This window comes from Xenopus laevis, chromosome 5S (genome assembly GCF_017654675.1).
Source record: "Xenopus laevis strain J_2021 chromosome 5S, Xenopus_laevis_v10.1, whole genome shotgun sequence".
Lineage (NCBI taxonomy): Eukaryota > Metazoa > Chordata > Amphibia > Anura > Pipidae > Xenopus > Xenopus laevis.
Genome location: NC_054380.1, coordinates 128984719 through 129006870, shown reverse-complemented (window position 1 = coordinate 129006870; position 22152 = coordinate 128984719). Strand labels below are relative to the sequence as shown.

General features: G+C 40.4%; 1 protein-coding gene across 4 annotated transcripts in view; it reads left to right on the top strand.

The window, feature by feature from the left end:
• The first annotated feature begins 13038 nt into the window (after positions 1-13038).
• cyria.S (CYFIP related Rac1 interactor A S homeolog) overlaps positions 13039-22152 on the top strand; it is a 50093-nt gene continuing 40979 nt past the window's right edge. For 2 of the 4 annotated variants that reach the window (XM_041564072.1, XM_041564071.1), the window contains exon 1: positions 13039-13212. The gene's annotated coding sequence lies outside the window, so the exon portion shown is untranslated. The remainder of the gene's footprint in view (positions 13213-22152) is intronic. The other 2 variants (XM_018264616.2, NM_001096858.1) reach the window with 2 other exon arrangements.

The window sequence follows — 22152 nt, the reverse complement described above, 5'->3', positions numbered from 1 at the left end:
GTTTTGTGAAACGGCACCGGTGTCTCATTTTTGACGCCAGCGTCCAAATTTTTTTTGACGCTGGCGAATTTTCGCGGCGGTTTCGCAAATTTATTCTCTGGTGGTGAATCACTGGATTTCGCAGCAAATTCACGCCTGGCGAGTAAATTTGCCCATCACTAGTCATTGCTATAACAAATAATTTATTGGGTTTTTACAGTGAACAGGTCAAATGAGCTGCGTGAGGACCTACATGCAAGATCTGCTCTTGTAAACACTGTCAAACAAGCGGATGTTTTTGTAACTTTGTAACCCAACAATCACAATACATAAGGGGTCCAAAAAGATGAATGGGAAGCGGGATTTGAAAATGGAATTCGAATTTTATTTTAAAAAAACTCGAATCGAATTTGAATAACTCCCTGTCGAATTTGACAGTTTTGACCATAAAAAAAAAATCGAAAAATTCAAAGTTCGAATTTTCAATTCAACCGTTGATAAATCTGCCCCTCTACATTGAATATAAGGCAGAGATATCTGGTAGATATCACAGCCATGATACGAGCCATAATGCCGTCTGTTTTGAAATACTCTATATTCCATCTAAACCAAACCAATTCTACTGCAGATGCAGCTGAGAAATAGTTCCAGGCAGCTGGTGTCATTCTTTGTGACATTTGGTTTATCCCCAGCATTGGACGTCATTGTGCATGATGTATGAATGGCGTTACGAATAATGCCCTCAGACAACACCTGCAAAAAAAGAGAGATATAGTGGGACATTCACTAAGATTCGTAGTTGCGCCAGGCGTAACTTCGCCGCACTTCGCCAGGCATAGTTTTGCCAGTGCTCCGCAAATTCACTAAAATCCGAAGTTGCGCTCAGGGGTAGCGTAAGGTTGCGAAGTTGCGATAGCGTTGATTCGCTAAGCAAAGCGAAGTTACGCTAGCGATGGTTAATTTGCATACGGCGCCAAATTCAAATTTCAATGGAGGAATACATACAATCACTACAAATGCCTGGGAAACCTTCAAAACATCAAATAAAATTTTTATTTTGCCCTACACATGTGCCCACTGTATAGTTAAGTTGCCATGAGTCAGGAAATGTAGGAGGGAAGGAGGGGAGCCCCAAACATTTTTTCGATCTTTTTCAGCCTATCACCCATAATATAGAAAAAACACGTTTTTTGGGACTTAGAAAAAATGTGAACTTTTTTTGAAGCAATCCCTATCTACTCTATTGCGCTTCGCCTGGTCTGAGGTGGCAAAGGAAGTCTAGCGTAAAAGGTAGCGTTCAGTACAATGCGCACTTTAGTGAATTTGTGTAGTTACGTCCGTTGCGCAAATTTGCCAGGCGTAAGGGTGCGAAGTAACACTAGCGAATTTACGCCAGCGTTCGTTAGTGAATTTGCGACGTAACGAAAATGCCCAACGCTAGCGAATTGACGCTAGCGTTAGGCGCTTCAGCGCATAGTGAATTTGCCCCGTAGTTCTGTTTCTACTCCTTACTTTCAAATGATTTTTCTGTGTCTACATTTTTTATTTTTATCACTGCCGCAGCCTTACGAAAATAATATCACAGAGCAGCATTTTGTTAATAGGCAGGAGGATGGGACCAACCCTACAGCTCGCTAGGTTACATCTTCTGCAGGCGGGGACGTGGCATACAAAAATACCCTGTTACCATGGTGACGGCTCTGTATAACTGATATCTTTCTATCTCCGTTGTTTACACTTCAATGACAGATGAGCAAACGTGGGTATTGTTACTAAGCACAGAACCAAGAGGTATTGTTAAACTTGCAATTTAGCAGTAGGAAATGGAACAAAACAGGAAAAAATGTGCTAAACAGACTATTCTGGGAATTGTGAGATATATGGCACACCTGCAGAAGATATGTATAAGATAAACCCCTCCAGAGGTTATTAATGGGCAGATTTATTAAGGGTTGAATAGTAAATCCAAATTTGAATTTTAGAATTTTTTTTGGTGTCAAAATTCACACATTTGAATTTTAATCTTTGTTTGAATGTGAGATTTATCACATCCTCGACCATGGAAACAGTCCTAATTTTGAGTATTCGCCACCTAAAACCTGCCGAGTTCATGTACAAGTCAATGGCAGGGGTCCGTTGAGCCATTTGGAGATGTTAATAGCCTTCCTGACATTCAAGATTTTTTTTCTGGAGAAAAACTCGAATCGTAGGCTTCGAATACGAATCAAATGCATTTCAAATTTTCGGTTAAGAACTATTTGATCGAATGTTAGACATTAGAATTTTTTCGTAAATAATTTCCAAGTAAAAAAAAAATTCACGTGAATTCAAAACTTGTCCTTTGATAAATGGGCCTCTAAGGGGCAGATTCATCAAGGGTCGAAGAGAATATTTTATTTCAAAGTGAAATTAGACTAGGGAATAGTTAAACTTCGATTCGAGTTTTAAAAAAAAAATTGAATTTGAATTTCAAAATGTATCATGTACTGGCCCTTTAAGAACTCAAATTCGACTATTCCCCATCTTAAACCTGCCAAACCTCTGTTTTAGCCTATGGGGGATGCACTGGAATCAATTTGGAGTCATTTACAGCCTTCCTGAAAATCTAGTTGTTTACGGAGAGAAAACTCAATCAAATTCGATTTTAATTTTATTTGAGTTTTTGGGTCGACCCCATTCACCCGAATTTCAAAAATTTGATTTTTAAAAAAAAAAAAAAAAAATTTCAATTGGTCGTTATTAACTCGAATTTTGAGTTCATGGGAGTTTATGGGAGTTTTTATAAACTCCCATGAACTCTAAATCTGACCCTTGATAAATCTACCCCTAAATGTTTGATTGAGCTTTATTGGGTTATTCAACAAATATATCCCCTAAACTGAGTCTGAAGATGTTACCTTGGCTTCTGTCAGCCATTGTCTTTTTCTTAAAATCCTCATCGCCCCTCTGTTAAAATGAAATTCTCTTACAATAATTCAAAGGCTTGCCAAAAAGAGGGTGTTGCCTGAGCAGGTCATGAGTATAGCCAATCTTCTCAAGGATTGGTTTGCATGCCTATCGCTAAGTGGACTTCTCCATTGATTTGGACCACTGGTTTATGGAAAATGTAAATGGGGGAGAAATGTAATATTGGACACTAACGCAAAAGTCGACAATTTTGCCTTTGCAAACACTCACCCCTCACGTGACAGTAGGATAGCGACTGCGAAAGTTATAGTTCGCAATAGTGCGCCGTGTTTATAATAAAACTTCTTAATGAAAACGTTATTACATTTGCTCCAAAAGTTAACTCCACCTTCAAGCTTCAATGCGCTATTAAGATTCACAACACAATAAAAAGTCTAATGACGAATTTTATGTTGCGACGCAAGAATTTTTATTCTTATTTGTAAGCAAATTTGTTTTCTTCACGAATTGTATTACATTCCCCCCCCATAGCAGCTTCTTCAAAATGTTGTTTCTTTATCTGCATCTTCTGCAACGTCTTCAACATTCCCTACAGCTTCTTTAGCTTGTTCTTCAACAGTTTAACTGCAATGCCAACAGATATATAGTTCCACTGAATTCTGAATTCTGTCAGTCAAGAATGGATGGAAGAACAAGGACCCAGTCATCTCTGCATCTCTTTAGCTAACATCTATATCTGGTAGAATCTCTCTATCTAGTCATCTCTTTCTGGTAGGATCTCTCTATCAACATTCCAGAGGATCCTTAAAGGGCATGTAAAGGCAAAAATATAAAATCCCATTTTTACTTTCTTTAATGAAAAAGAAATCTATCTCCAATATACTTTAATTAAAAGATGTCTACAGTTTTTATCATAAACCTGACTGTATGCAGTGCAATTCCCCCTTCTTTTACTGCTGTGGATAGGAATTGTCAGATGGTCCCCAACTGCTGTGCAGGTAAACGATCATACTTTCAAATGGCAGGGGGAGCCCCCCCACCTTACTTCCCAGAACTCGAGCAGCATTGTTGGATTCCCTGTAGAGATTTGTATCCAGAGACGCAGTGCAGTCTCTATATTATGATTATTAATCAGCCTTGCTGTATTGGCTTCTATGGCAGATATTATTTGACTTGTGCTGTTTTGATAATTTATGACGATCCCTAAGCTTAACCTCCCAACTGAAGCCCAGACCACACTGAGCATGTGCGAGTCTTGATATTGCAGAAATGTCTAACAAAGTTACAAAATGACAGCCCCCTGCGCCAACTTTGAAAGCATAAATCATTTGTCTTATTAGGCTGCTGGTGCAGTAAGTTCATTTTTATATTTAGTATACATAATACAGCATTTCTAACATTATTCTATTTTAGACTTTAGTTGCCCTTTAAAGGAGAAGGAAAGCTACGGAGGTATTTTATTGCCAATAGATTAGCTGCAATAGTGCAAGTTAGATTGCTATATTTATTCTGTAGAATGTTTTACCATACCTGAGTAAAAAGCTTACTTAGTTTTAACCTTTCCTTCTCCTTTAAAGGCATAAAATTGCAAATGTATCTGACTGGTCCCATCCCTTGATTAACAACTAAAAGTTTTTGTCAAATTTGTAGACTACTGCCAACAGATAAACATCAGAACTTCTCCATTTATTATTTTAACATATCCTACAGCCTCTTTAGCTCGTTCCTTGACAGTTTTACTGGACTGCTAATAAAAACACAGTTCCAATGTGGGTTACAATATACAAAACCACACTCATCTTATGAATATCATTTTACTTGTTCACTTTATTCAAATAAAATTAATGAGCTCCATTAGGCAATACTTGGATCATTGCACCATACTCATGTTTCCTTGGCAGCATCAAGCGGTAGACAAAATTAATGGTGTATTGTTCATTATTTGGTTATTCCTTCCCTTTTACAGAATATTACTTTGAGTTAAATAGCTAATTGTAATTTTTTTCATGGTGGATGAATCATACAGTTCTAAATATAGGATTGCAAATTGTGTTCATAAAGAAAAGGATAACAATGCTGCATTTTATCATTCAATACTTGGGGGCAGAAGATAAAAATACTTAAGGGCACATTTACTAAACTCGAGTGAAGGATTAGAATGAAAAAAACTTCGAATTTTGAAGGTTTTTTTTGGCTACTTCGTCAATCGAATTGGCTACTTCGACCTTCGACTGCGACTTCGACTTCGAATCGAACAATTTGAACTAAAAATCGTTTGACTATTCGACCATTCGATAGTCGAAGTCCTGTCTCTTTAAAAAAAAATTTGACTACCTACTTCGCCACCTAAAACCTACCGAGCACCAATGTTAGCCTATGGGGACCTACTCCATAAGCTTTCTGCGTAATTTCTGATGGAAGGAAAATCGTTTGATTCGAAGTAAATGCCGTAAATCCTTCAACTTCGATATTCTAAGTCGAAGGATTTTACATCGATGGTTGAATATCGAGGGTTAATTAACCCTGGATATTCGACCCATAGTAAATGTTCCCCTTATAAAATTCGACCATCGAATAAAAATGCTTCGAATTCAAATATCGAATTCAAAGTTTTTTCTGCGAATTTGGGTATCCTGCAGTTTGAAGTAAAATCGTTGGATCGAATGAATGATTTCACTGATCGATCAAACGATTTTTCTTCAACTACAAAAAACTTAGAAAAATGCATTAGAAGGTCCCCGTAGGCTAACATAGCACTTCGGCAGGTTTAATTTGGCGAACTATTGAAGTCAAAGTTTTTTTAAAGAGACAGTACTTTGATTATCGAATGGTCGAATATTCGAACGATTTTTACTTTGAATCGAAGTCAAAGTAAATTCGAAGTTGTAGTATCCTATGCGATGGTTGAAGTAGCCAAAAAATTACTTTGAATTTCGATTATTTTTTTTTACTTCGAAAATTCACTCCGACCCTTGATAAATCTGCCCCTTGGCATCAACTTACTTTGTAATCAGCCATATTTTCTCCATTTTGATTTTAATATGTAAATGCCATATAGCAAAGGGAAAGTTATTTGTACAAATGTACAGTGCTTCCATCTTCTACAAGCTACCTGCCTTTATTAAAAAAGTGCTGTTTTGTAGTTTATGTGCCAATCGATATAGGTTCTACTTTCCATTTAATTGGGAGAAATAGGTAACGATCTGGCTTATTCGGACTCATACAATTTTACACACATTTGTCAAGAGACTCTACCTGGCAATACGTGAAGATGACGCTATAGAGGTGGTCAATGCACAAAAGTAATACAGGTATGGGACCAGTTATCCAGAATGCTTGGGACCCGAGTTTTTTTTTTGTATAACGTATATTTTCATAATTTGGATCTTCATACCTTAAGTCTACTAGAAAATCATTTAAACATTAAATAAACCCAATAGGCTGGTTTTGCTTCCAATAAGGATTAATTATATCTTAGTTGGGATCAAGTACAAGCTACTGTTTTATTATTACAGAGAAAATCATGTTTAAAAATTTGGATTATTTAATTATTAAGGGTGTCTATAGGAAACGGCCTTTCCGTAAATTGGAGCTTTCTGGATAACGGATCCCATACCTGTATATATAATGTTGCAGTTCATTTTGTAATTTACAAATTATGGGGCCGATTTACTAACTTCGAGTGAAGGATTCGAAGGTAAAAAACGTCGCATTTCAAAGTTTTGTTTGGGCTACTTCGACCATCGAATGGTCTACTTCGACCTTCGACTACGACTACGAATCGAAGGATTCGTAGTAAAAATCGTTCGACTATTCAACCATTCAATAGTCGAAGTACTGTCTCTTTAAAAAAAACTTCGACCCCCTAGTTCGCCATCTAAAAGCTACCGAAGTCAATGTTAGCCTATGGGGAAGGTCCCCATAGGCTTGCCTAACTTTTTTTGATCGAAGGATATTCCTTCGATCGTTGGATTAAATTCCTTCGAATCGTTCGATTCAAAGGATTTTATCGTTCGATCGAAGGAATTATCCTTCGATCGAACTATCTGCGCTAAATCCTTCGACTTCGATATCCGAGGTCGAAGGATTTTAATTCCTAGTCGAATATCGAGGGTTAATTAACCCTCGATATTCGACCCTTAGTGAATCGGCCCCTATATGTTTGTTGCATGACTCTAAACTTAAATTTAAATGCAAAGTCATTATGACACTAGATCGATTTGGAATTTAGTATTATGATAATTTTGTTCTTATTGGGATTCTGGGGGCAGTTAATTATTATTATCTTAGGCTTCACTGAACATAATAAACAGGGTGGGCTTTGTTTAGATGAGAAATGAAAGACGGCTGAACACAGCAAAAATAAAGGATTTCACATGTACATGATTGCAATGGACACTATGCTATGTCAAATTATTATCAAGTATTTTTAGAGAGACAACATATTGCGCAGCGCTGAAATGAATCATTTTTATTGGTGTACCGGACCTTTAAAATAAACATCCCCTTCCCTTCATTCCAAGCTTTGAAAATAGAAAGCACTATTGTTCATAGAAATATGTAACTGTATACTGGTTTTCATTTCGGCAATATTACTGTTGTAACATAATATTCTGTCAAGGTACAGTATCCAAGCAGTGTTCGTGCTTTATTGACCCTGTTTTCTTTGAAGCGAGGGAATGTTTTAGGTATCAGGTGACTTGTATTGTGTAGCTCAAATGTAACAAAACTCCAACCCAATCCCAGAAACCATATTGGATCTGCCAGCTGGCTCCAGGGTCAGACTGGGCTGGCGGTACACCGGGAAAAAACTCGATGGGTCCTTGGCTCTAGTGGGCCCTGCCGGCTCAGATCCCCAACCTGGATTTCTTCCCGGGACTTCTGTCTCAAGGACCCACCTCCGGACCCTGAGGGCTACTGCTGTCCAGCAACCGCGCCACCGCACGTGTGTGCAAGTGTACACTCACGCATGCGAGTCAGCATGCGATGCACATCAGCCCACGCAGTTTTTTGCTGCAACCAAACAGTGCATGCGCTAACGCGCATGCGCGAGTGCGCACACGTGTGTCGGGAGGGGGGAGAGAGGAGGATTACCGGACGGGAGACCATGAGGCAGCAGCCCTCAGGGTCCGGAGAAGGGGCCCAGAGGCAGAAGCTGACCCTGGCTGGCTCTTTAGGAATACTATTCTGTTGGTACCACAAGAATATATTTACATATATCCTAAGAGGAAAAGAGTTGGCTGAGGAGCTATCCCTCCAATCAAGGGTGATTTAAGGAGAACTAAACCCCCCCGTACCAAAAGCTACCCTAAACTTCCTGCCATTGCCCCCCCACTCCCTCCCTGCACTGTGCATTAATCAAAAAACAACCCCTTAAAGGAGCAGTAACATCAAAAAAAAAAGTGTTTTAAAGTAATGAAAATATAATGCAGTGTTGCCCTGCACTGGTAAAACTGGTGTGTTTGCTTCAGAAACACTACTATTGTTTATATAAATAAGCTGCTGTGTAGCAATGGGGGCAGCCATGCAAAGGAAAAAGGGCTCAGGTTACACAGCAGATAACAGATAAGCTCTGTAGAACATAATGTGTTATCTGTTATCCACTATTTAACCTGTGCCATGTAGCCTTTTTTCAATTTCTGCCATTGCTACACAGTAGCTTGTTTATATGAACTATAGTAGTGTTTCTGAAGCAAACACATCAGTTTTACCAGTACAGAGCAATACTACATGATATTTTCATAACTTTAGAATTTTTTGGTGTGAATGTACCTTTAAAAAATCTGACCCTAAAATGCATAGCAGCGCAGCTGAGCTCCCAGGCACCATCTTCTACTGCTTCATATTCTTTCAGAGCTCAACACCGTCTTCAGCATGAGCAGTTGAAGCCGACTCCTGACTTGGCCCAACTGAGCATGCTCCCACAGGATTCGTGCCGGTGTTGAGAATGAGAGAATATGAAGAGGACAAAGATGGTGCCCAGGGGCTGAGCTGCACTGCTCTGCATTTGAGGGTCAGATTTTTTTAAGGGGTTATTTTTTGACTAATGCACAGTGCAGGGAGGGGGGCAATGACAGGCTTTTTTTTGGTATGGGGGTTTAGTTCTCCTTTTAATTGTCAAATGTAGGGCTTTGTCTCATAGGTGACCTACTGTTTTGGAAAGAGAACAAATTAATTTGCCAGAATCATCAAACCCGTTTTCTCCAATACAGTCTGTCCCAAATTCTGCCACAAACTTTTTAATAATAAGATAAACAGCAAGTAATACTTATACTTTTACCTAGCCAATTCCAGAAAAAGTGGTTTTTTTTCACAAAACACCTTCATGAAAATACCCATATTGTAATTCCATTACATCGATCGCTGCACTTCTGTTTATCTTTCTATGCAAAGTGAAATGGCTTGCATTTGTCAGCATTACATCCCATTTATCACAGGTCAGCCAAGCTACAGAACAGATTGAAATCCTGCTTTGTGTTCAGTTCCCTCCATAGTTTTATGTCATCAGCAGATTTGCCAGGACACTGCAGAATTAAAATCCTTTCCACGGTTCATTTATATTGTGGTATTAAATTATTCAGATGAGAAATCCTAGGAAAGACAATGGAATATTAGCTTTGCGTCTAGCAACATATTAAGGTGGCCATACATGGAGAGATCCGCTCGTTTGGCGATGTTGCCAAACGAGCGGATCTCCCTCCGATATGCCCACCTTGAGGTGGGCAATATCGGGCTGACAACGAACAGATGCGGCCGCGATCCGACGGGATTTTTAGTTCCGTTCCGATCAAGATCTGGCCGACTTTCGGCCAGATCTCGATCGGGGATGCCCGTCGGATGCCCCCACACACGGGCCAATAAGCTGCCGACTCGGTCTGTCGGCAGCTTTTATCGGCCCATGTATGACCACCTATAGGTGGGGCAGGGAATAAATGATTGACAGCTGAGAATATAAAATATCTTTGTAATTGATATAGAAGTGTAAATAAATTTCAATTTGAAAAGGATTTTGATTATACAGCTTTTTGTCTGGGTGACAGGTCCCCTTTTAAGAAAAAAAAAACATTGTATGACATGTAAGACATTCCATTGGCTTCTTCAAATTGCTGTAGTATATGTTTGCTCAGGGCTGGGGGTGTTGTTGTCTTACATGAAAGGCTTGTGAGGCAACAGTGTGTGATGAAATGCTGGGGGCCACACATACATCCAAGAGACTAAGGGGTTATGTAATAAAAGGCACTAAGTTTGCACAGGAGCAGTAACCAGTAGAAACCAATCAGAAGGTCGAATTTACTGGTTACCTGTTTAAAAGCAAAGATCCTATTGGTTGCTACGGGTTACTGCTTCTGGGCAAACTTAGTGCCTTTCATTGCATATGGCAGTAAGACTAGGGTTGCCATCCGGCTGGTATTTAAAACACCTGCCAAGGCCGGGCCGGTATTAAAAATTTACCGGCAATTTAGTTGCCGGTAGATTTGTAATACCCTTTAAAAAAAGCCCTTGGCCGACCCCCAATTCACTCAGAACTTACCTTTTCTTCAGCCTTCTGGCCATCTTGTATGTGGCTCCACCCCTTTTTGAGGTACTGTATGTGGCTCCGCCTCTTTTACATCGCAGACTGACCCTTTGGTTCCCCCCCCCCCCCCCACCACCGGCCTGTAAAACCTTTCAGAAAAGGTGGCAACCCTAAGTAAGATTGTACTGTAGAATGCTAGGGGACACAATATGTCACAAAAATGGGCAGTGTTAGACTGGGCCGGTGTGGAGAAAATGAGGTGGGTCCTGCTAGCCCAAATCCACTTGCTGGGGGATAATGTTGTGGAGAGTGCAGGCAGCGGCAAGGGAAAGAAGATGTACACACATACCTCCCAACTGTCCTGGTTTTTTTCAGGACAGTCCTGATTTTGACAGCTCAACCCGCAGTCCCAGATTGTTAATCAAATGTCCCAACTTTCTCTTTGATCTCCTGCACTGAAAAAGGATACAAAGTTTCTAAAACGTAATTGGCTTTTGCTAGAGAGCCCAGAATATGTGGCAGGTGCACTTAGATACTTTTGTAACAATTTAAGATAAGCAAAGAAACAACCTGCCAAATTTTGTAAAAAAATTGCCACGCAAAAATTGTGTGACTGGGTGTTGTGGCTGCCTCAGTGACTGGGTCCTCAACGGGTCAGACTTGTCGGGTCACTGACTTCATGGGGCAGATTTACTAACCTGTGAAAATTCGCCAGCGTCTGCTTCACACCCAGCGCAACACTTCGCCTGGCGGAAATCCCCTTAGACTACGCTAATTCACTAAAATGCGGAGTTTCGTCGTGGGCGCCGAACACTGCCGACTTTTCCTAGCATTACTTCTAGCTAACGAGCATTTGACAGTGAAGATGTCGCTAGCGTTCGTTTGTGCCTAGCGAAACTTCACTAGGGATCTTGCGCTCAGGTCAATTTGTATAGGGCGGGAAATTTAAAGTTGTAAGGACGTCTTTATTTGATGCTTTTACAAATTACACTTTTAAAAACACATGTCCAGGGAAACTTAATAAAGACAAAATTAAAATTAATATAATAAAATTAATGTTCCATATATTTGCAAACGTATGGGGAAATCCGGTTACCCAAAAAAAGTTCAAGTTAGGTCTTTTGCAGGCAATCAGGCTGAAAAAAGGGATAGACACCAGCGTTTTTTGAACTTGCATTTTCGGCTCACAGAATATAATGTAAGTGCCAGAAGATTGAGGAAGATCTAGCGACTTTAATGCACTCCGCCTGGTCTATGGTGGAGAAGAAAGCAAGTCTGGCGAAAGAGGTAACGTTCAGTAAAATCCGCATTTTAGTGAATTTGCGGAGTAACGCCCTTTCGACAGAGAGAATTGTCGCAGGGTGATAGAGTGCGAATGACCAGGCCCGGATTTGCGGTGAGGCCGCATACGCACGGGCCTAGGGCGGCAAAAATTAAGGGACAACGTGCCACCCAGCCGCAGCGGTAGTTTGCGATGTTCTGGAGCACTAAGCGCTATAGACGCTTAGGGGCAGATTTACATATGGTCGAATATCGAGGGTTAATTAACCCTCGATATTCGACTGCTGAAGGTAAATCCTTCGACTTTGAATATCGAAGTCGAAGGATCTACCGCAATTCGTTCGATCGAACGAATCGTTCAATCAAACGATTATATCCTTCGAATTGTTCGATTCGAAGGATTTTAATCCATCGATCAAACGATTTTTCTTCGACCAAAAAAAGCTTCCAAAGCCTATGGGGACCTTCCCCATAGGCTAACATTGAGGTTCGGTAGGTTTTAGGTGGCGAAGTAGGGGGGGGTCGAAGTTTTTTTTATAAAGAGACAGTACTTCGACTATCGAATGGTCGAATAGTCAAACGATTTTTAGTTTGAATCGTTCGAAGTCGAAGTAGCCAATTCCATGGTTGAAGTAGCCATAAAAACCATTCGAAATTCAAAGGTTTTTTTATTCTATTCCTTCACTCGAACTGAGTAAATGTGCCCCTTAGTGCTCCAGTGCGAAGAGATGCGCAGGCACGCAATTCTACGGGATGTAGGGGGTGCAGGAGAACAGTGGCCTCTGGGCTCCATGAGGAGAAATCCGCTACTGCGAATGACCGATAGCGGCTGTCTCTTTCGCTAGCGAATTGTAGCCTGGCCTGTGCCCGTTAGTAAATTGGTGATGTCCCTGCGGGCGGTAACACTAGCGAAATTGACGCTAGCCATTTAGTAAATCTGCCCCCTAGTATGACATGGGAGGTGGGAACCACTGTGTCCTCAGTAAACTACTGGAGCACCTAGCGCTTCTTCATTCCTGATAACGCCATTCCAACAATGTAAAAAAAGATGTTTTTCTAGGTATTTTGGGGGTTTGTTTGGTGATGAAGTGGATAAGACTGCTGTATCAACTTCATGGCACCTCATAAAGTCTTTATGCCTCTGTACCCCTGGCAGGCCGAGAACCCGCGTCTATAAATCACTCAGTGACCCTGTAAGAGCTGACACCTGCCAGTAACTCCCGCGCTAACCTGGCAGCAGACACGTGACTAGGAGCGAGAGAGTGACAGCTGCGTCCTGCATCGCTCTGTCACACCCACCTCTTCAGAGGCCTTAGCAACCCGTGACGCATCGGCGTTCCTTCCCGCCCACAGTCCCTTACACCGCACCCCTCTACTGCGCAGACGCACACTCATCGCCACGCCCCTTACTCTGAGCGCCTTGAAGCATTTGGGTTGTGTGCGCAAGCGCAGTGTTTGGCTGGAAGCAAGCGGCAGTGAGAATATAGAGGCAGTCGCAGGAGCTCGCAGTGAGCGGTCGGAGTGTAGTGGTGAGTAAACCTCTGATGTTTCTTTTCCTCTCGCCATAGTCTTTCCTCTGTCTCGTTGCCTCTTGCTGCTCACAGTCAGTATGAGCCGGGGCAGCAGCATCAATGTCGGGGGGAGAATTCCATGAATGTCGGAGCCCCACTGTGAGGGGAGGGGGGAATGTATAAATCAGGGATGCCCAGTCTGCTGCTGGATATTCCCGGCGACCCATGTAAGTCTTCGGGAGGGAGAGAGGGAGGGTGTGAGTTCCATTTCGGCAACAGCCTGAGAGATGCAGCAGGTCTGATATGTCTGGTTAATTCCAGCTGCCCCACCCCCAGTGTATTTATTGCTCTATACTGAATAGCTCAGCTGTGATTTGTTATTTCTGCTTTTTATCTACATTCCCTCATCACTTTCAGCTCCACCCTACAACCTGGCCATGTGCCCCCAGTGTTACTGAGCTCTGTGCTGCCCCCTTATTGCCCCCCATCTCCACCTGCCCCTTTATAGCCCCCTTATTTCTCCCCATCTCCACCTGCCCCTTTATAGCCCCCTTATTTCTCCCCATCTTCACCTGCCCCTGAGGGAATTTGCCTTATCCCCCCCCCCCAACATCAGAGGGGCCCCTTGTGTAATTGTTTTCAGTCTCTGCATAAGGTAAGGCCAATCTGGGGCTCAGGTAGAGTCTGATGTTTCCAGCATTGACTGGGTGCCCCCTAACCCCAGCCCTGACACCCCATTACCAACTCTCACCCTCTGTTTGCTACTTATGTTCTGCTCTTACTTACCAGATTGTCAGCTCATTGGGTCAAGTCCTTCAGTCCTCCTTGTATCATCGCTCAGTGTTTGTGAGATGGATATTCTGGTGATGTTTGTAACTATGCTGTAGGGTGCTGGGAGTTGAGCTATATCTGGATCACTGACTCTTTGATGTCAATGCGGGTGCCATTTATTTATCCCGGGTGCCATTGAGGGTGAAATTTATTTATCCCGGGTGCCGTTTAATTCCCCCGGCTGCCATTTAGTTATCCCAGGTGCCATTTAGGACGCCATTTATTTATCCCGGGTGCCATTTAGTTATCCCATGTGCCATTTGGTTATCCCGGGTGCCATTTGGTTATCCCGGGTGCCATTTGGTTATCCCGGGTGCCATTTGGTTATCCCGGGTGCCATTTGGTTATCCCGGGTGCCATTTGGTTATCCCGGGTGCCATTTGGTTATCCCGGGTGCCATTTATTTATCCCGGGTGCCATTTAGGGTGCCAGTTTTTTATCCCTGGTGCCATTTATTTATCCCTGGTGCCATTCAGTTATCCCAGGTGCCATTTATTTATCGCGGGTGCCATTTAGTTACCCCAGGTGCCATTTAGGGTGCCATTTATTTTTCCCGGCTGCCATTTATTTTTCCCGGCTGCCATTTATTTTTCCCGGCTGCCATTTATTTTTCCCGGCTGCCATTTAGTTACCCCGGGTGCCATTTATTTATCCCGGGTGCAGTAGCAAGCAAATCCTTTTTAACACATGGGGCAGCTTGCTCTGCCCATATTACCCCCCCAACTTTTAAATGGCATTAGGGTTGCCAAAAGGTTAGTAGTAGTGACGCCAATACTATTAATATGGTAAGAATATAACGGACATAGGAAAGCCACATTTTTACTTTACAGAAAAAGTGATGGCCCTGTATAGGGTAGGTAGAGAATTTTATCCCTGACAACAAATACAAAAGTACTGACTGCAGCACAAGGGTCTTGGGTTTGATTCCCACCAGGGTACAATGTTCATGCAACAAGTTGGCTTTCTCTGTATGTTGTGTGACTTTTCTCCTGGGGCTTCAGTTTTCCTCCCAGACTCCAGAAACCTACTGGTGGCCAAATCGGCTGCTGATTAGTTTATGTTCAGTGTGTGGCTTTGTGTGCAAACATGTAGGGTGATTAAATGATAAGCTCCAGCAGGCCTCATTGATATAAGGAATAATCATCTGGATTACAAAGGTATGGGACCTGTTATCCAGAATGCTTGGGCCTGGCGTTTTCCGGAGATCTTTCTTTAATTTGGATCTTCATTCCTTAAATAGGTGATCCGTTATCCGGAAAACTGTTATCCATTATAATCAAATAATTCAAATTTATTAAAATGATTTCCTTTTTCTGTGTAATAATAAAACAGTAGCTTGTACTTGATCCCAACTAAGATATAATTAATCCTTATTGGAAGCAAAACCAGCCTATTGGGTTTATTTAATGTTTATATGATTTTCTAGTAGACTTAAGGTGTGAAGATCCAAACTATGGAAAGATCTGTTATCCGGAAACCCCCAGGCCCGGAGCATTCTTTATAACAGGTCCCATACCTGTACCTTGTATTTGATCCTAACTAAGATATAATTAATACTTACTGGAAGCCAAACCAGCCTATTGGGTTTATTTAATGTTTACATGATAGATAACTAATCTTTCTGTACTTGAATTGTGATACCTTAAGTTTACTAGAAAATTATTTAAACATTAAATAAACCCAATAGGCTGGTTTTGCCTCCAATAAGCATCAATTATATCCTAGTTGGGATCAAGTACAAGTTACTGTTTTATTATTACAGAGAAAAAGGAAATCATTTAAAAAAAAAAATGGATTATTTTGATAGAATAGAGTCTATGGGAGACCATAATTCGGCGTTTTTCGGATAATTGGTTTCCTGATAACGGATCCTATACCTGGACTTGAATTTGTCATCTGAACAAGCTCGTATTCCTTCTGCTTTAACTGCAGTGTAAGTCAATAGCTTACCAAGGCCTTTGTCGCTGTAAAGTATCGGTTGAAATGCTTTCTTTCTCCCGGTGCTTTTGTACAAATTATACATGATTTATATGCGGTGGGTGTCCTTTTGCATATTTACTTTGCACTCTGGGATAATGCCTATGCTCAGAGCAGATGGTGGGAGGATGGACACGTCTCTGTTGCATTCATCCTTTGCGTCTGTGGCTCTCCAAAGCATTCTTTGTGCTTGGAGGTTAGGGTCACTTAAAGGAGAAGTAAAGCTATCAAAGCAGTTTATTGCTAATAGATTAGCCACAACAGTGCAAGCTATAACACTATATTTATTCTGCAGAATGCTTTACCATAGCTGACTAAAACGGCTCTAGAAGCTGTTTGTTTAGGATAGCAGCTGCCATATTAGCTTGGTTTGACATCACTTCCTGCCTGAGTCTCTCCCTGCTCACTTGTAGCTCTGGGCTCAGATTACAGTAGGGAGGGAGAGAGGAGCAAACTGAGCATGCTCAAGCCCTAGCCCTGGAGGTTTAAGCTGAAAACAGTACGTCTGATACAGAAGCCCAATAGAAGGAAAGAAATGCTGTGTTTCTTTTTTTACAGAGGACTCAGAGCAGCATTACTTTTAGGGTTTACGGGTGTAGTTACATAGACCTTTCTGATAAAACGTACTTAATTTTAGCATTTCCTTCTCCTTTAATGCCTTCGTTTATTTATACAGAAAAACCTGTGTACAAAGCAACCAAAAAACAATTCCAAGATGTTATCCCCCTTTCTCCTTTTACTCTTGTATAATCCTGTGCATTATATTATTATTTATTGTATATTTATGCGTTATTAGTTTCCTGTCACTCGTGTACCGCAGCCAGGAAGGCCCGTGGCAAAAATAGTAATTAAAAAAAATAAAATTAGCTCTTCTACAGTTTAAATCAGTTTGCAGCCTCCAGTACAAATCCTATGCTTAGATTTAAGTACCATGAAATTAAATTGAGATGAAATACAGGCTGCAAAAAATTGTGAGATTTACATAATAGTTGGAATCCATGCAGAAGTGTCATTAGAAAATGGTAGGTAAATATGTTAAAATTACAATAACTTTTAGGGGGTTAATTGCCAAACTGTGAATGCAAAAATCAAGAAAAAATTTGGATTTTTTTCAATATAAAATCGGATTTTTAAAAAAAATAAGAATTTTTCGGAATTTATTAAACCCCAAGGATGGAAAAGTCTGAATCTGAAAATCCGGTGTCTCAGACTTGTCAAGGTTGTATATAAGTCAAAGGGAGAGGTCCCAATGATTTTTTTTGATGTGCAATACCCTGAAGTTTTCGGTTGAAAATTCCGGAAAAAAAAGTGAAAAATCTGAAAAACTCCTGAAAATCGGATGAAAAAAACAAAATAAATCATGAAAATCCGATGAAAAATTAGAAAAAATTTGGAAAAATGGATGAAAAATTAGATGAAGTTGTGAAAATCAGATTTTTTTCAATACAGGTATGGGATCTGTTATCCGGAGATCCGTTATCCAGAAAGTCCTGAATTACAGAATGAACATCTCCCATAGACTCCATTACAATCAAATAATCCAATTTTTTAAAAATGATTTCCTTTATCTCTGTAATAATAAAACAGTAGCTTGTACTTGATCCCAACTAAGATTTAATTAATCCTTATTGGAAGCAAAACCAGCCTATTGGGTTTATTTAATGTTTCCATGATTTTCTAGTAGATTGATGGAATGAAGATCCAGGTTACGTAACGATCCATTATCTGGAAAACCCCGGTCCTGAGTATTCTGGATAACGGGTCCCATACCATAAAAAAAACAAATGCTCTGTAAGGCTACAAATCTATTGTTATTGCTGCATTTTATTCAGGCCTCTCCTGATAGTGGGGGGGAGGGAATTGTGGTGTCACAGGTAGCAGGTATGGGTCAGGTATAGGTATAAGAAGATTGACCTGTGCAGGACTCTTAAAGGAGAACTAAACTAAAATATGAAAATGGCTAAAAATGCCATATTTTATATAGTAAACTTATTGCACGAGGCTAAAGTTTCAGCTTGTCAATAGCAGCAATGATCCAGGACTTCAAACTTGTCACAGGGGGTCACCATCTTGGATAGTGTCTGTGACACTCACATGCTCAGTGGGCTCTGATTGGCTGTTGAGAAGCTAAGCTTAGGGCTCGTCACTAATTATCCAGCAGAAAATGAGCTTCCCCTGTAATATAAGCTGATGCTACAGGTTTGCTGATTATTAAATTCTGATGCTAATTGCACTGGTTTCTGTGCTGCCATGTAGTAATTATCTGTATTAATTACTAATCAGCCTTATATTGTGACATTTCTATTCTATGTGTACTGTATATTGTGAGTGGGTCCCTAAGCTCAGTAAGTGACAGCAGCACAGAGCATGTGCAGTGAATCAGCAGAAAAGAAGATGGGGAGCTACTGGGGCATCTTTGGAGACACAGATCTTTACTGCTAAAGGGCTGTGGTTGCCTTGGGCTGGTACAGAAGCACAAAACATCATGTACAACGTTTCTAGCTACTTCTTTAGTTTAACTTTCCTTGTCCTTTAATTGCTTTCCTGTACACATTCTGCCAGGATACCCCCCAACCATAGTTAATAGGTGACTGATCACTGGGAGGTGTTTCTAAAGGATAATCTCCAGGCCTGGATTTCTGATTCAGTCACCCCTAGGCCAGTGGTTCCTGCAACTGCTCCTTATGTGCCCCCCCCCCCCGCAAGCTTGTGCATGTGCAGGTTTCCATTGGAGAACTGGGGATTAGACGCTGTTAAAGGGCTGTCAAATCTCTTGCACTTACCTAGTACTTTCAAAAAAATTAGAATGCGACAAGGTGACTCACTGAAACTTGTGTATTATAATTAATAAAGTTGCAAAATATGAGGATATTGGAAGTTACCTCGGAGTTCCATGACCTGTATAAAAACACTTGGCCTTCGGCCTCGTGTTTTTATATGGTCGTGAAACTCCTCGGTAGCTTATAACATCCTTATATTTTATAAGAGGGGGTACTTTATTCACTATAGAATTGTATCTGCATTTAGCACTTTATAACAAACTTTGTGGAGGACGCTTGGTCGCTCTAACCCATCTCATATCTTTGCATCACTCTAAGCATGGCATGGTTCTGCCAGTGTTCCTATGCATTGTCTTGGGATTTAACATCAGTCTCATAACTTACATAATGTGCAGTTTTTAGAATCTGAATGGTTATTGTCAGGTCGGGAGATGGCGACAAACGATAGTTCGTCCGTTATGAAGCTAAATCTGCACGTCTATGGCCAAGTTGCTCTCATTTTAGCTTTTGCTCTTGACGCTTTGGCAAGGCATTGGCGTGTGTAGAGCAAGAGTCCTGAATACTTTGTTTTAAAAATATCTTTAATGCGTTCAACTGGGAGCACAACCATAAAGCCAAGAGTCCCAAGCCAGAAATAATAGTCTCCTATTTCTTTATAACATCTAATAGATGGCACAGGCATTAATACAGTAGCTACATTGTTCTCTAACATTTGATCTGTTAACATTGCGGCATTAAAGGGAAAATGTACTAGATTTAATATAGCGTTAAAGGCTCATTGACAACAAAAAAATTTGTTAGTATACTTTGAAAAAAAACCCCACAAAGACATATTAAACTTTTAAATCGCTAAGTCTTCATAAATAATTTACAGAAACTCCGCTTCCGCTCCTCTTCAGAAAAGATGACAGGGCGACGATCCATCGTGCGGCACTCGATTTCTCCTATAAGGAAGTCAGGGAGGAGAAATTGAGCGCCGCAATTGCCTTTTCTGAAGACTTTGCGATTTTAACGTTTAATTTGTCTTGGTGTTTTGTTTTTTTTTTCAATGTATACGAACGATTTTTTTTAAAAAAAAAAATTGGTGTTACTGGTGCTTTAAACTCAATTTGTTTCTTTTAGAATTGCCCTAAAATGTGAAATATTGGACCTGCTCAAGACATTTTCATGTTTGCTCATGAGTTGCATTGATAATACAAACTTCAGGCGGAGACCTAGGAGACAATGCCCTTTGGCAGTCAAATAATTAAGAAAAACTGAACTTTTAAAATGAAATACTGCGTTCTTCAGCGCTGTTATTCAACGGTGTCCTCTTTTATAGTCTCGGAGATCGCTGAAGAACACGGAAGTATTTAGTTTTACTAGTAACGGTAACACTGTGGAGAAGCAGTGGGTCCTGTACCTGGACCTTATTATGTTTTTTAAGAGGTACACGAGCCAGGGTGTTTTTTTTTTTTTTGTTTTGTTATTTTTAAGTTCCCCATTGGGTAAAGCTTGAACACACATGACCAAAGAATCCTGTTTGCCCTGTTAGTGGCCTCACCATGCTCACGCCAAGACAGGTCATAATTGTAGTTAAAATATAAGTTTATGGAGGGCACTCCCAGTATTAGAAAGGGAAAAAAGCTATTTTTTGAGAAATATGAGGTGCAAATAACCCCGGGATAACCCCACATTTAGTTACCCAAAACCACACACTCAATAAAGAAAATAACGAATAGACAAAGGTGGTATTTTAAAATTCTCTTTTATATAGTGTACAGTAAACAAATATACATCAGACAAACTGGGAATCCCCTTGACAAAGGCTATAGTGCCAAAACGTTGGGGTGTTCTCATCATTGGCAAGTGTATCTGCTCCCTGTGGTTTGTCCTTTTTTTGCCTTGATCTTGTAACTTGGTGGTATGTATATATTTGTGCTAATACTGTTGTATATAATATACCAGTTTGTCTGATGTATATTTGTTTACTATACACTATATAAAAGAGAATTTTAAAATACCACCTTTGTCTATTAAGTATTATTTTCTTTGTGTGCATCCCCTCTCTGTTCTCATAAATGTAGTTAATGTAGCGGTGAGACATGAAACCCACTTAATTTAGTACCTTCAGTAATGTGGTCTGAGCCTCTGTGGATGCTTGGTGGACACATCCGCACGGGTCATCACATTCTGTGCCATGCAATGATTTAATTTAGCTTGCTGCAGAGCAATTTTGTGTTTGGCTCTAGCTTCCTTATTTTATTCAGGCATAATAATATTCGATGCTAAGGGGCACATTTACTATTGGTCGATTATCGGGGGTTAATTAACCCTTGATATTCGACCCTCGAAGTAAAATCATTCGACTTCGAATATCGAAGTCGAAGGATTTACCGCAAATGCTTAGAGCGAACGATCGAAGGAAAAATCGTTTTTAAATCCTTCGAATCGAACGATTGGTGCTCGGTAGGTTTTAGGTGGCGAAGTAAGTGGTCAAAGTTTTTTTTTTTAAAGAGACAGTACTAACGAATGGTCAAACGATTTTTAGTTCGAATCGTTTGATTCGTGGTCGAAGTAGCCAAAAAAATACTTTGAAATTCAAAGTATTTTTCCTTCTAATCCTTCACTCGAGCTAAGTAAATGTGTCCCACCCGGCTTGTTGGTGCAAACACAGATGTTTAGCTGTGTACAGTTTATTTGTTCAGGTTTGTGGGCAGTGTTACTTAATTGGTATGGACACAAACAAGGAACAGGTCAAGTATCAACAACTGCATGTTCTTTAGCTTCACGTTCTGCTGCCAATTGATAGTTGACTTTTATTGGTCTAGCACAATTAGCATATCTGGCAAGTGTCAGACTGGGATGCCAGGGGCCCACCAGAAAACCTTAGACCGCTCTCCAAATTATTATTCCTCCTCTCCTCACTTATCCTCTACTTATACTTACTATATTCTTACTATAGTCTTCCATTATTAAGCATGAAATAGACTAAATGGTTAGAAACAAGAGGGTCCACTGATACCTTGGCCCACCTGCAGTTTTCCTTGTGGTAGACCAAATGCACTCTCGAAAAAAGATTTTGTGAGCATGCTCATAGTCTTGGTCTTCTCTATACAGTGTTGCACTGAGGGAGTTTTTTTAGTTAGTCTGCGGTTTTATGCGGATTTGGTACATTTGAATGAACTGAAAGTTGATCGAATTAAGAGCACCATTAGAGGTGATTACGGTATGCCTTTATTGACCAGATTTTACTTTTACACTTTCTTTGTCATTTAAGAGAATATTCAAGGATGTTAAAATCTGTGTGCAAGACATTTTTTTTTTATATATATTTGTTTCTGTTGGTAAACCTATTTAAAGAACTAATTTTTTTAAAGGAGAAGGAAAG